We start from the raw sequence: 12,061 nt of genomic DNA, 5'->3' as shown, positions 1-12,061 counted from the left end.
CTTTAACAACAATAAAAAAGACAAATTTGAAAGTAATTTGTATATTTCTTAACACAAACCTTGAGTTCTTTATATAAATTTGGCCTGCCATCACCTATCCCCCTCTGAGTCCTGTCTTCAATCAAAAGTGATGAGACAACACTGGTGTGTCTGTATGCGTGTGTATGTGTGTCTGTGTGTGAGAAGGGTAGCCGGCTACCTCCCCTACCCGCCGCTAAGTAGCAGCGGGGGAGTTACCCCTCTCTAAACGTCTCATGTCTAGTCTTCCAATTTCGCTGGAAGAGCGAAAGGTTTTGTATTTAGCGTCGGAACAAAGATGATTTGATCCTACCCTCAACACAATAGCCTATACAGTACAGTACCTCAAAGTAACCTATAAGGTTACTTGTTTTCCTAGCCAATAGCACACTTCAATTTATGAAAACACTTTCCAGATAATCAAAAACTAAAAGCAACTTACTTATAAAGGATTTCCATCCAGTACAAACAGATGCGATGATTTACGAGTTCCTAAGGGAACTTTAAAGAAAGGGTCGGTGAGAGTACTTCTCGACAAGTCTTGATAGCGTGCTGGGGCAGCCAGAAAAGATCTGGCTATTTCCATCGCATCGGCGTCATGATTAAAAGCCACTTTCATCTTGGGGTGACAGCAACCTTACCTGGAATATTGCTCAATTAAAATAAATCATCATAAAAAAAAGCCCTTTCCCTAATAGTGTCACTTGAAAAATGCTAAAATTTGATCTAACTTTAGAGAAATTCATTGCTAGGCACCAAGACTTCATTCAAAATTTACATAGTACATAAAATATATAAACAATTCCATTATTTTATAAATTAAGCAATAGGCTATCATGCTGTTATCCATTCACAAAATATTTGTACGACCTTAGTAACTATTCTTAACAAAACAGACATAGCTTCAGTCGGGATAGAGCTACACGCTTCAACCTGTACAGTAATGAACAGCTCTGAGATGCAGAGTTGTCAAAACATAGCTTATGTTTTCATTTATCACACTTCTGTACTTATATTTTCTCGTTATGATACGTATACTACCATTATACCATTATCAGAGATAAGTATGTACTGTATTTTTTAATTTCATGAATAGAATTGCTTTTTTTGTTGCAGAGCTCGTCGCAAGGTCACGTATATCGGCCTAACATGTCAAATTTGAAAGTACTTTGTAATTTTCCTAACGACACAAACCTTTAGCTATTTATACATGGATATTACTTTATGCGAAGCTGAAAGAAAACGGATTTTGATGTAGGAAAAATGTTATTTTTATAATAAAATAAATTTTTGAATATACTTACCCGGTGATTATATAAGCTGCAGCTCTGCTGCTCGACAGAAAACTCTACGTTCAAAATCCGCCAGCGATCGCTATGCAGGTAGGGGGTGTACTTCAACAGCGCCATCTGTCGTGCAGGTACTCAGTACTCAATGTAAACACAGAACTCAATTTTCTCCTCGGTCCACTGGGTCTCTATTGGGGAGGAAGGGAGGGTCCTTTAATATATAATCACCGGGTAAGTATATTCAAAAATTTATTTTATTATAAAAATAACATTTTTCAATATTAAACTTAGCCGGTGATTATATAAGCTGATTCACACCCAGGGGGGTGGGTAGAGACCAGCATTAATTGTTTACATTATTATGAGCTAAGGATTTTGTATTTCATTTTAGCAGTTATTCAAAATAACAAACATAAAATAAATAAGTACCTGGTAAGGAAGTCGACTTGAACAATTACTCTGCCTTTTTAAGTACGTCTTCCTTACTGAGCCTCGCGATCCTCTTAGGATGCTGAGCGACTCCTAGGAGCTGAAGTATCAAGGGTTGCAACCCATACTACAGGACCTCATCAAAACCTCTAATCTAGGCGCTTCTCAAGAAAAGAATTTGACCACCCGCCAAATCAACCAGGATGCGAAAGGCTTCTTAGCCTTCCGGACAACCCAAAAACAACAATAAAAAACATTTCAAGAGAAAGATTAAAAAAGGTTATGGAATTAGGGGAATGTAGTGGTTGAGCCCTCACCCACTACTGCACTCGCTGCTACGAATGGTCCCAGGGTGTAGCAGTTCTCGTAAAGAGACTGGACATCTTTAAGATAAAAAGACGCGAACACTGACTTGCTTCTCCAATAGGTTGCGTCCATTATACTCTGCAGAGATCTATTTTGTTTAAAGGCCACTGAAGTTGCGACAGCTCTAACTTCATGCGTCCTTACCTTCAGCAAAGCATGGTCTTCCTCACTCAGATGGGAATGAGCTTCTCGTATCAACAGTCTGATATAATAGGATACTGCATTCTTTGACATAGGCAAAGAAGGTTTCTTAATAGAACACCATAAAGCTTCTGACTGTCCTCGTAAAGGTTTAGTTCGTCTTAAATAGAACTTAAGAGCTCTAACAGGGCATAAGACTCTTTCTAGTTCATTTCCAACCATATTTGAAAGGCTTGGAATATCGAACGATTTCGGCCAAGGACGAGAAGGTAGCTCGTTTTTGGCTAGGAAACCAAGCTGTAAAGAACATGTAGCCGTTTCAGATGAAAATCCGATGTTCCTGCTGAAGGCGTGAATCTCACTGACTCTTTTAGCTGTGGCTAAGCAAACCAGGAAAAGAGTCTTTAAAGTGAGATCTTTAAAGGAGGCTGATTGTAGTGGCTCGAACCTTTCTGACATAAGGAATCTTAGTACCACGTCTAAATTCCAACCAGGTGTAGCCAAACGACGCTCCTTCGTGGTCTCAAAAGACTTAAGGAGGTCCTGTAGATCTTTATTGTTGGAAAGATCTAAGCCTCTGTGACGGAAGATTGATGCCAACATGCTTCTGTAACCTTTGATAGTGGGAGCTGAAAGAGATCTTTCTTTCCTCAGGTATAATAGGAAGTCAGCTATTTGGGTTACAGAGGTACTGGTCGAGGATACTGATACTGACTTGCACCAGTTTCTGAAGACTTCCCACTTCGACTGGTAGACTCTAAGAGTGGATGTCCTCCTTGCTCTAGCAATCGCCCTGGCTGCCTCCTTCGAAAAGCCTCTAGCTCTAGAGAGTCTTTCGATAGTCTGAAGGCAGTCAAACGAAGAGCGTGGAGGCCTGGGTGTACCTTCTTTACGTGTGGCTGACGTAGAAGGTCCACTCTTAGAGGAAGAGTTCTGGGAACGTCCACCAGCCATTGAAGTACCTCGGTGAACCATTCTCTCGCGGGCCAGAGGGGAGCAACTAACGTCAACCTTGTCCCTTCGTGAGAGGCGAACTTCTGCAGTACCTTGTTGACAATCTTGAACGGGGGGAATGCATAAAGGTCTAGATGTGACCAATCCAGTAGAAAGGCATCTATATGAACTGCTGCTGGGTCCGGGATTGGTGAGCAATATATTGGGAGCCTCTTGGTCATCGAGGTTGCGAAGAGATCTATGGTAGGCTGGCCCCATGTGGCCCACAGTCTCTTGCACACATCCTTGTGTAGGGTCCATTCTGTTGGAATGATTTGACCCCTCCGACTGAGGCAATCTGCCATGACATTCAAGTTGCCTTGGATGAACCTCGTTACTAGAGAAAGGTTTAGATCTTTTGACCAGGTGAGGAGGTCCCTTGCGATCTCGTACAACGTCATAGAATGGGTCCCTCCTTGCTTGGAGATGTACGCCAAGGCCGTGGTGTTGTCCGAGTTCACCTCCACCACTTTGCCTTGAAGGAGGGACTTGAAGCTTTTCAAGGCCAGATGAACTGCCAGTAGCTCCTTGCAGTTGATATGTAACGTTCTTTGATTCGAGTTCCAAGTTCCCGAGCATTCCCGACCGTCTAATGTCGCACCCCAGCCCGTGTCCGATGCGTCCGAGAAGAGAACGTGGTTGGGGGTCTGAACAGCCAGGGGCAGACCCTCTCTGAGGTTGATACTGTCCTTCCACCAAGTCAGGGACGACTTCATCTTCTCGGAAATGGGGATCGAGACCGCTTCTAGCGTCTTGTCCTTTTTCCAGTAAACAGCTAGGTGAAATTGAAGGGGACGGAGGTGTAGTCTCCCTAACGAAACGAACTGTTCCAGGGATGAAAGCGTCCCTATCAGACTCATCCACTGTCTGACTGAACATCGTTCCTTCTTTAGCATGTTCTGGATGCATACCTGGGCTTGACTTGTTCTGGGGGCCGACGGAAAAACCCGAAAAGCTTGACTGTGAATCTCCATCCCTAAATACACAATAGTTTGGGATGGGACCAGTTGGGACTTTTCCATATTGACCAGGAGACCCAATTCCTTGATCAGATCTAGAGTCCACTTTAGATTCTCCAGACAGCGACGACTGGAAGAAGCTCTTAGAAGCCAGTCGTCCAAATAGAGGGAGGCTCTGATATCCGCTAAATGCAGGAATTTGGCAATATTCCTCATCAGCCTCGTAAACACAAGAGGAGCTGTGCTTAGGCCAAAGCACAGGGCTTGAAATTGGTAGACAACCTTTTCGTAAACGAATCTCAGAAAAGGTTAGGATTCTGGGTGGATGGGGACGTGAAAGTATGCGTCCATTAGGTCTAAAGAGACCATCCAGTCTTCCTTCCTGACCGCTGCTAGAACGGACTTTGTGGTCTCCATGGCGAACGTCTGCTTTGTGACAAAGACATTCAGCGCACTGACGTCTAGCACCGGCCTCCACCCTCCTGTCTTCTTTACCACTAAGAAGAGACGGTTGTAGAAGCCCGGGGATTGATGGTTCCGGACTTTGACTACCGCTCCCTTTTCTAGTAAGAGAGACACCTCTTGCTTCAAAGCTAGTCTCTTGTCTTCCTCTCTGTACCTGGGAGAGAGATCGATGGGAGACGTTGCTAGAGGGGGTTTGCGTACAAACGGGATCTTGTACCCTTCTCTGAGCAACTTCACAGATTGTGCATCTGCGCCCCTTTTCTCCCAGGTCTGCCAGAAGTTCTTGAGTCTGGCTCCCACTGCTGTCTGAAGAAGGTGGCAGTCAGACTCTGCCTTTAAAGGACTTGGTACCTTTCTTCTTCCCACGTCTCCCTTCGGCACGAGCACCTCCTCTGCTGGAGGCTCTGCCACGAAAGGGCGGAATGAATCTGGACGCTGGAGTGTCCATCCTGGGTCTTGACAAGGTAGGCAAAGGGGTGGCTTTGCGGGCAGAGGACGCAACCAGGTCATGGGTGTCCTTCTGAATCAAGGAGGCAGCAATCTCCTTTATCAAGTCCTCTGGGAAAAGGCACTTTGAGAGAGGAGCAAAAAGAAGTTCCGATCTCTGACACGGCGTTACTCCAGCTGACAGGAAAGAGCAAAGGTCCTCCCGTTTCTTGAGGACCCCGGATACGAACGAAGCCGCAAGCTCACTAGATCCGTCACGTATGGCCTTGTCCATGCAGGACATAATGAGCAAGGAAGATTCCTTGTCAGACGGGGAGATCTTCCTGCTCAAAGCTCCCAGACACCAGTCCAAAAAGTTAAAGACCTCGAAGGCTCTAAACACTCCTTTCAACAGATGGTCTAGGTCCGAAGGAGACCAACATATCTTAGAGCGTCTCATGGCTAGCCTGCGGGGAGAGTCTACTAGACTTGAGAAGTTGCCCTGGGCAGAGGCAGGAACTCCCAAGCCGAGAACTTCTCCCGTGGCATACCAGACGCTCGATCTGGAAGAGAGTTTCGCAGGGGGAAACGTAAATGCTGTCTTCCCTAGGTTCTTTTTGGACTGCATCCAATCTCCTAAAACTCGTAAAGCTCTCTTGGATGAGCGGGCGAGGACGAGTTTCGTAAAGGCAGGCGCGGATGACTGCGTGCCTAAAGCAAACTCTGACGGAGGAGAGCGAGGAGCCGCAGACACAAACTGATCAGGATACATCTCTTTGAACAGAGCAAGAACTTTTCTAAAGTCCAAAGAGGGTTGCGTGGTCTTGGGTTCGTCAATGTCCGTATGTGGGTCGTCAATGTGTGCAGCGTCGTCATCATCAGAGAGTCCATCGTCTGAGAATTGAGGAGGAAGCGGCAAAGGAGCAGGAATCGGCTGGTCAGCTGAGTCCGGCAGCACGGGTGCACGCGTGACTGAACCGGACGCAACGTCATGGAACTGTTGCCCAGTCTGTGAACTGGCAACAACCATAGCAGCGCGGGGACGCAAAGCGTCTACTCCAGACTGTCTAGTCTGATGTGGGCGAGTAGAGGTAACCACACTGGGTTGCGGAGGTTGACGCACCGCGTCAAAACAAAACAACTTAGACTGTTGTTGTACCTCGCGAACGTCAACGGAAGGTTCCGTGCGTCGCTGAACGTCAACATGCGGCTGGCAGGGTACACTGGAACGCATGGGTGGCGGGACTCTCTCAGCTGGAGTGCGGCAGAAGGTCGCCTCAGCGTCCACCGGACGCACAACCGTGGGTGGTTGTAGGCTAGAGGTTGGTGCAGCGTCAACCTTCTCCGCACGAAAGTCCTGCATCAATGACGTTAACTGAGACTGCATGGTCTGCAGCAAAGACCACTTAGGGTCTACAGGAGCAGGTGCGGCAACAGACGGTGTTACTGTCTGATGCGGTACCGCTTTGCCTCTCTTAGGAGGTGAGCAGTCGTCGGAAGACTGCAGCGAGTCCGAACTGACCCAGTGGCTACAACTGGGCCGTTGGACTTGCGCGGAAGGGACCGACTTGCGCTTAAGAGGCCGCGAGACCTTGGTCCATGGTTTCTTACGAGAAACCTCTTCTGCAGACGAGGAATAAATGGGCTCTCTCGTCTTTGTGTGGGTGGGGCGATCTTGGGTAGATACGCCCGAAACCACGGAGGGAACGTCTGTTCGCTGATTAAAGCCTCTCGAACCCTTTGGTCGTACGACATTGCTTCTCCCCTGGGCTTGGGAGCTTGCAAGAGGTCCCGGACTGGGAGGACGACAGGCACGAACAGACGAACCCTCAAGCGCAACACTATCCACAACACTATCCACAACACTACCACTCACTTTATCACTACCCACTGCACTCTTACACTTCAGCTCCTTGACGTCTGCCATGAGCTGGTTACGGTCACTAGCCAAGGACTCGACTCTCTCACCCAGAGCTTGGATGGCACGCATCATATCTGCCATCGAAGGTTCTTGAGTGCCAGAAGGGGGATCAGGAGCAACCACTACAGGGGAAGGAATAGGTTGTGGGGCATGAGGAGAGGAAAATTCAACGGAGCGAGATGAACTTCTCCTGACTCTATCTCTCTCTAGCCTACGTGTATATTTCTGGAATTCGATAAAATCGAATTCCGAAAGCCCAACGCATTCCTCACATCGATCTTCCAATTGACAGGTTTTATCCCGACAATTGGAACAAACGGTGTGAGGATCGATAGAGGCCTTCGGAAGACGCCTTGAACAGTCCCTAGCATTACACTTCCTGAATTTAGGGACTTGAGAAGGGTCAGCCATTTTGAATTAGTCAAAGGGGAATTCAAAAACTATCCAAAGTCATCAACAAATAATCCGATATCAACAAAAGAATGCAAGGATGTATTGAAGATAAAGCCTGCAAAGCGAAAGCTCAAAACTAGAAACGTGTACTTCACCAAAAAGTTGTGAAAACCAATCCAGTTAGCAACAGCGAATTTAGTAGGTCTTGCCGGTGGCACGACAGAGAGAAAATTGAGTTCTGTGTTTACATTGAGTACTGAGTACCTGCACGACAGATGGCGCTGTTGAAGTACACCCCCTACCTGCATAGCGATCGCTGGCGGATTTTGAACGTAGAGTTTTCTGTCGAGCAGCAGAGCTGCAGCTTATATAATCACCGGCTAAGTTTAATATTGAAAAATCTATTTCTGGGTGAGATAGCCATGTCGTCCTGATGGAAGGTCCTTCCGGCAGCTTCCTACTGTATAATATTTCTGCGATTGATATTACAAGAGACTATCCTAAGATATCGTGCATAATCAGGGACGTATGCGTAGATAACCATAGATATCGTACCCCTAACAGACTTAACCCCAGTTTAGGAATCTAAGAAGGATAGGTGAGAAGACTTTTAACGAGGGTTAACCACCCATCCGCTAATTAGCAGGGTGGGGGTGGGAGTAGTAGCTACCCTGCTCACTCACACACCTGAGCTATTAACCTACTTTGCTAGGAAGTAGGACTTTAAGAGGGACAGGTACTGGCGGGCAAATTTATATAAATAGCTACAGGATTGTACCGTTATGAAAAACACAAATTACTTCCAAATTTGTCATTTGTTGCTTCACTAAATACAAACCAAAGCTATCTATATGGGATGACTTACCCTTGAGAAAGGTGGAAGTCTGTGCCAATTGGCTTTTTGGCTTTGACCCGGGGTTTTCCCCTTTATGTGTACTCCACATAATTGGCGGAAACCCTACACCTCACTAAAACCGTACTATGCATGGTCCGGGGCCTGAACTAGCTGTGCGCACGTGATACTAGCAATATGACTGTCTAGCTAAGAGTTCTTCCGAGCCATAGGAGTCTTCAGAGGTTACCAAGACATTACCTAATATCCCATCGTTAGGATATGGGGACGCAACAAGTATTGAAACAATAAGAGGTTACACTAGGGAAAATGGTTTACCTGCAGATAGTTGAGGTCAGCTTTGCAGAGGACCCTGAATGCTGATTCCTCAAGAGGGAAAGATGAAGAAAAGAAAGAGCCAGCCATTCTTGAACAATCACCTCAGACTAATCCAGGATAACTTATGCCCTCAACCCTCTGCTACTTGAACAATCACCCCAGACTAATCCAGGATAACTTATGCCCTCAACCCTCTGCTACTTGTGCATCAAGGAGCTTGAGGTGTTAAACAACTCGTGCAGCCACCACAGGACCAATGGAAAAAGTTTCCATGTTCCTGTGGGTTACGTCTTGCGGGTAGTGGGCAGTGAAGGTCGTCTGATGCTTCCACATGCCCGCTTCTAGTACCTATAACCACAGAGTAGTTTCGTTTGAACGAAAGGGATGTTGCAATGCCCCTGACGTCATGAGCTCTGGGTCGATGTGTTGGAAGAGGATAGGGATTCAGGGCTTTACGAATCCAAACAGATGGTGTTCTTCGTGATCTTCCTCTAGACCTTCCTCGTGCTGACGAAGAGTGCTGACACTTGGGGGCCAGCTGCATATGTTCTTTTGACGTAATACCTCAAAACTTCTTACTGGGCATAGTAACAGTTGATCTGTGTCATCTGTTATGGTACCGAGACTCTCAATCCGGAAGGAATCGAATCTTGGATCTGCTATCCCTGGATTTTGAGACTCTGCAATGAAATCAGGGATGAAGCTGAGGATTTCCTCTCCCCATTCCTTTGCATGGGCAATGTCTTAAGACCATGAAGTTCACTAACTCTTATGGCCAAAGCCAAAGCAAGTAGGAACACCCTCTTCAGAATGAGGTGGCGATCTGTTACCTGACGTAATGGATTGTAGGGGACACCCTTCAGAGACTGAAGGACCCAAACCACGTTCTAAGGAGGAATTCTAACTTCTGACTGGGACAGTAAGCTCATAACTTCTATGAGGAGAGAAAGTTCCAACGATAAAGAAATATCTACAAATTTCGGCTTAAATACTAGACTCAAGGCTGAGTGGTAACCTTTTACTGTTGAAACTGAGAGGAGCTTTTCCCCCCGAAGGTGTACAAGGAACTCTGCTATCGTTAGAATAGTAGCATTGAGGGGAGAGATACCCCTTCCACGACACCAACCATAGAAGACAGTCCACTTAGCTTGGTAGACCGAAGCTGATGAGTGTCGAAGGTGTCCAGCCATCAGGTTCCCAACTTGTTGCGAAAATCCTCTCAGAGTGAGGAGGTTCTGGATAGTCTCCAGGCATCAAGTCGTAGCAAAGCTACGGCATTGTGGAAGATGTTCCCATGGGGCTGCTTGAGTAGATCATGTCGTGGAGGGAGTTCTCTTGGGAGCTTTGTTAGGAGCTGCAGAAGGTCCAGGAGCCATTCTGCGTGATGCAATAGCGGAGCTATGAGGGTTATCGAGAGATTGGTGGATGCTCTGGTCTTGTTGAGAACTCTTCTCATCAGACAGAACAGGGAAAGACCCAAACGTCGATGTTGTCCCACCATTGCTGGAATGCATCTTGCCAGATAGCCTGGGGATTTGGGACCGGGTAGCAGTAAAGCGGGAGCCTGAAATTTGGGGATGTTGCGAACAAGTCCATAGTCGGGGAACCCCACAAAGTCAGGACTTTGTTAGCTGCAAATGATTTAAAGACCACTCGGAGCCCAATATCTGAGTCACTCTGGTCAGGTTGTCTGCGGGCACATTCCTTTTGCCTGGAATGAAGCATGCTGATAGGGTCACCGAGTTGTCTTCTGCCCATCTCAGAATCTCTAATGCTAGATGGGATAGTAGCTGCAAAAACGTACCGGCTTGTTTGTTGATGTAAGCCACTACCGTGGTGTTGTCGCTCATCAACACCACCGAGTGGCCTGCCAGGAACTGCTGGAACTTTTGGAGGGTTAAGAAGGCTGTCTTCATTTCTAAGAGATTTATGTGCTGGTACTTTTTGGACTCTGACCATAGGCCTGAGGCTGTGCAGTGCAGCATGTTGGCCCCCACCTTTCTTTTGATGCATCTGAGAAGAGCATCAAGTCTTAGGAGACGAGAAGGTTGACACCTCTGCGGAGTCTCATTATGCACCCACCATCTGAGGTCTGTCTGCTCTTCTAGTCCTATAGGAACTCAAATGTCCGTGGAATTCTTAGATTGATTCCAGCTAAACTTTAGCCTCCATTGGAGAGATCAGATACTGAGACAGCCATTGGGAACTAGATGAACCAAGGCTGCTATGAGCCCTAGGAGATATAACCACCTCTGGGCTGGGAGTTCTTCTCGTCTGAGGAATGGTCTTACTACCTTCGTCAGCCTCACTACCCTGTCGTCTGATGGGATGACCTTCTGTTGATCAGTGTCGATGATTATATCTAAGTATACCAGTCGTTGAAAGGGAAGTAGTGACGACTTCTTGAGATTTTCCATGATTCCGAGATCTTATCAAAACTCATGAAGTTTGTCTCAGAGTTGAAAAAGGGTTGCCCCCGAGTCTGCTAGAATCAGCCAGTTGTCCAGATATCTCAGGATACATATGCCAATTCTGTGAGCCCAGAATGACACTAGGGCGAATATTCTAATGAAGACCTGAGGTGCTGTGGAAAGACCGAAGCACAGCACCTTGAACTGGTATTTCTTGTTGTCTAGAATGATCCTTTGATACTTCCTTGAAGACGGGTGGATTGGGATCTGGAAGTATGCGTCCTTTAGGTCCAGTTTACACATGAAGTCCTGTGGTCTTACCGCTTGTCTGACTGTGTCTGCTGTCTCCATGCTGAACGGAGTTTGTTTGACAAACTTGTTCAGAGCTGAGAGGTCGATAATGCCTTTTTCACAAGAAAGAGTCGACTGAAGAAGCCTGGTAGTCGCCGAGGATTTCCTGGAGAGCAACCTTCTTCAACATGGTCCGGAATTCGGCCCGGAGAGCCAGCTCTTTTGCGAATCCCTTCGCATAGAAGCTTGATGGAACTGGATCCTTGGTCAGTGGAGGGAGAGATTGAGTGAATGAGACGCAATACCCTAAATGAATCACGGAGGCTGTCCAGGGTTTGACCTTGAGCTACAGTCACCTCTGCCAGCAGCAATGCAGGCAGTAACCACTGGTGGACAAGTGGGAGGATTGCCCTTCCTAGCGGGTGCAGTCTCGGCCGCCTTCTCTAGAACTCTTACCTCCACATGAAGACTTAGAACCTCTTCACTCTTTGGCTGGGAAAGGCTTCTACACCTTGTTGCCATTGTAGCTGCTGTCCTATTCATTGGCGGTTTTAGCTGTTGCTCTTGTTTCTTCTGCAAAGGAAGTGGTCTATAGGACGAGATGTCAGAGCCCTATGAAGGAGAGCATCCTGGTTGGACTTTCTTAACCTCTCCGAAGCCCGGTCAACATTTTCCGGCCTGAGCAGAGGAACCATTCACAGTAGAGTTTCTCAGTCTCATTACTTCATTCTGTGGGAGTCCCTTTGCCGAAGGATCTTATTTACCCAAAAGTTCACAACTTGGTGGGA

General features: G+C 46.8%; 1 protein-coding gene and 1 long non-coding RNA gene across 4 annotated transcripts in view; one reads left to right on the top strand and one right to left on the bottom strand.

The window, feature by feature from the left end:
• LOC137637362 (uncharacterized) overlaps nt 1-12,061 on the top strand; it is a 268,617-nt gene that overhangs the window by 115,187 nt on the left and 141,369 nt on the right. The window lies entirely within an intron of this gene.
• Nucleotides 1-12,061, bottom strand: part of LOC137637361 (uncharacterized) — a 34,301-nt gene that overhangs the window by 9,459 nt on the left and 12,781 nt on the right. For both annotated transcript variants that reach the window (XR_011043586.1, XR_011043587.1), the window contains exon 2: nt 461-659. This is a non-coding gene — a long non-coding RNA (uncharacterized lncRNA). The remainder of the gene's footprint in view (nt 1-460; nt 660-12,061) is intronic.

The sequence above is a fragment of the Palaemon carinicauda genome, unplaced genomic scaffold (assembly GCF_036898095.1).
Source record: "Palaemon carinicauda isolate YSFRI2023 unplaced genomic scaffold, ASM3689809v2 scaffold69, whole genome shotgun sequence".
Lineage (NCBI taxonomy): Eukaryota > Metazoa > Arthropoda > Malacostraca > Decapoda > Palaemonidae > Palaemon > Palaemon carinicauda.
The sequence above is the reverse complement of the archived record's forward strand: the minus strand, read 5'-3'. Positions and strand labels throughout refer to the sequence as shown.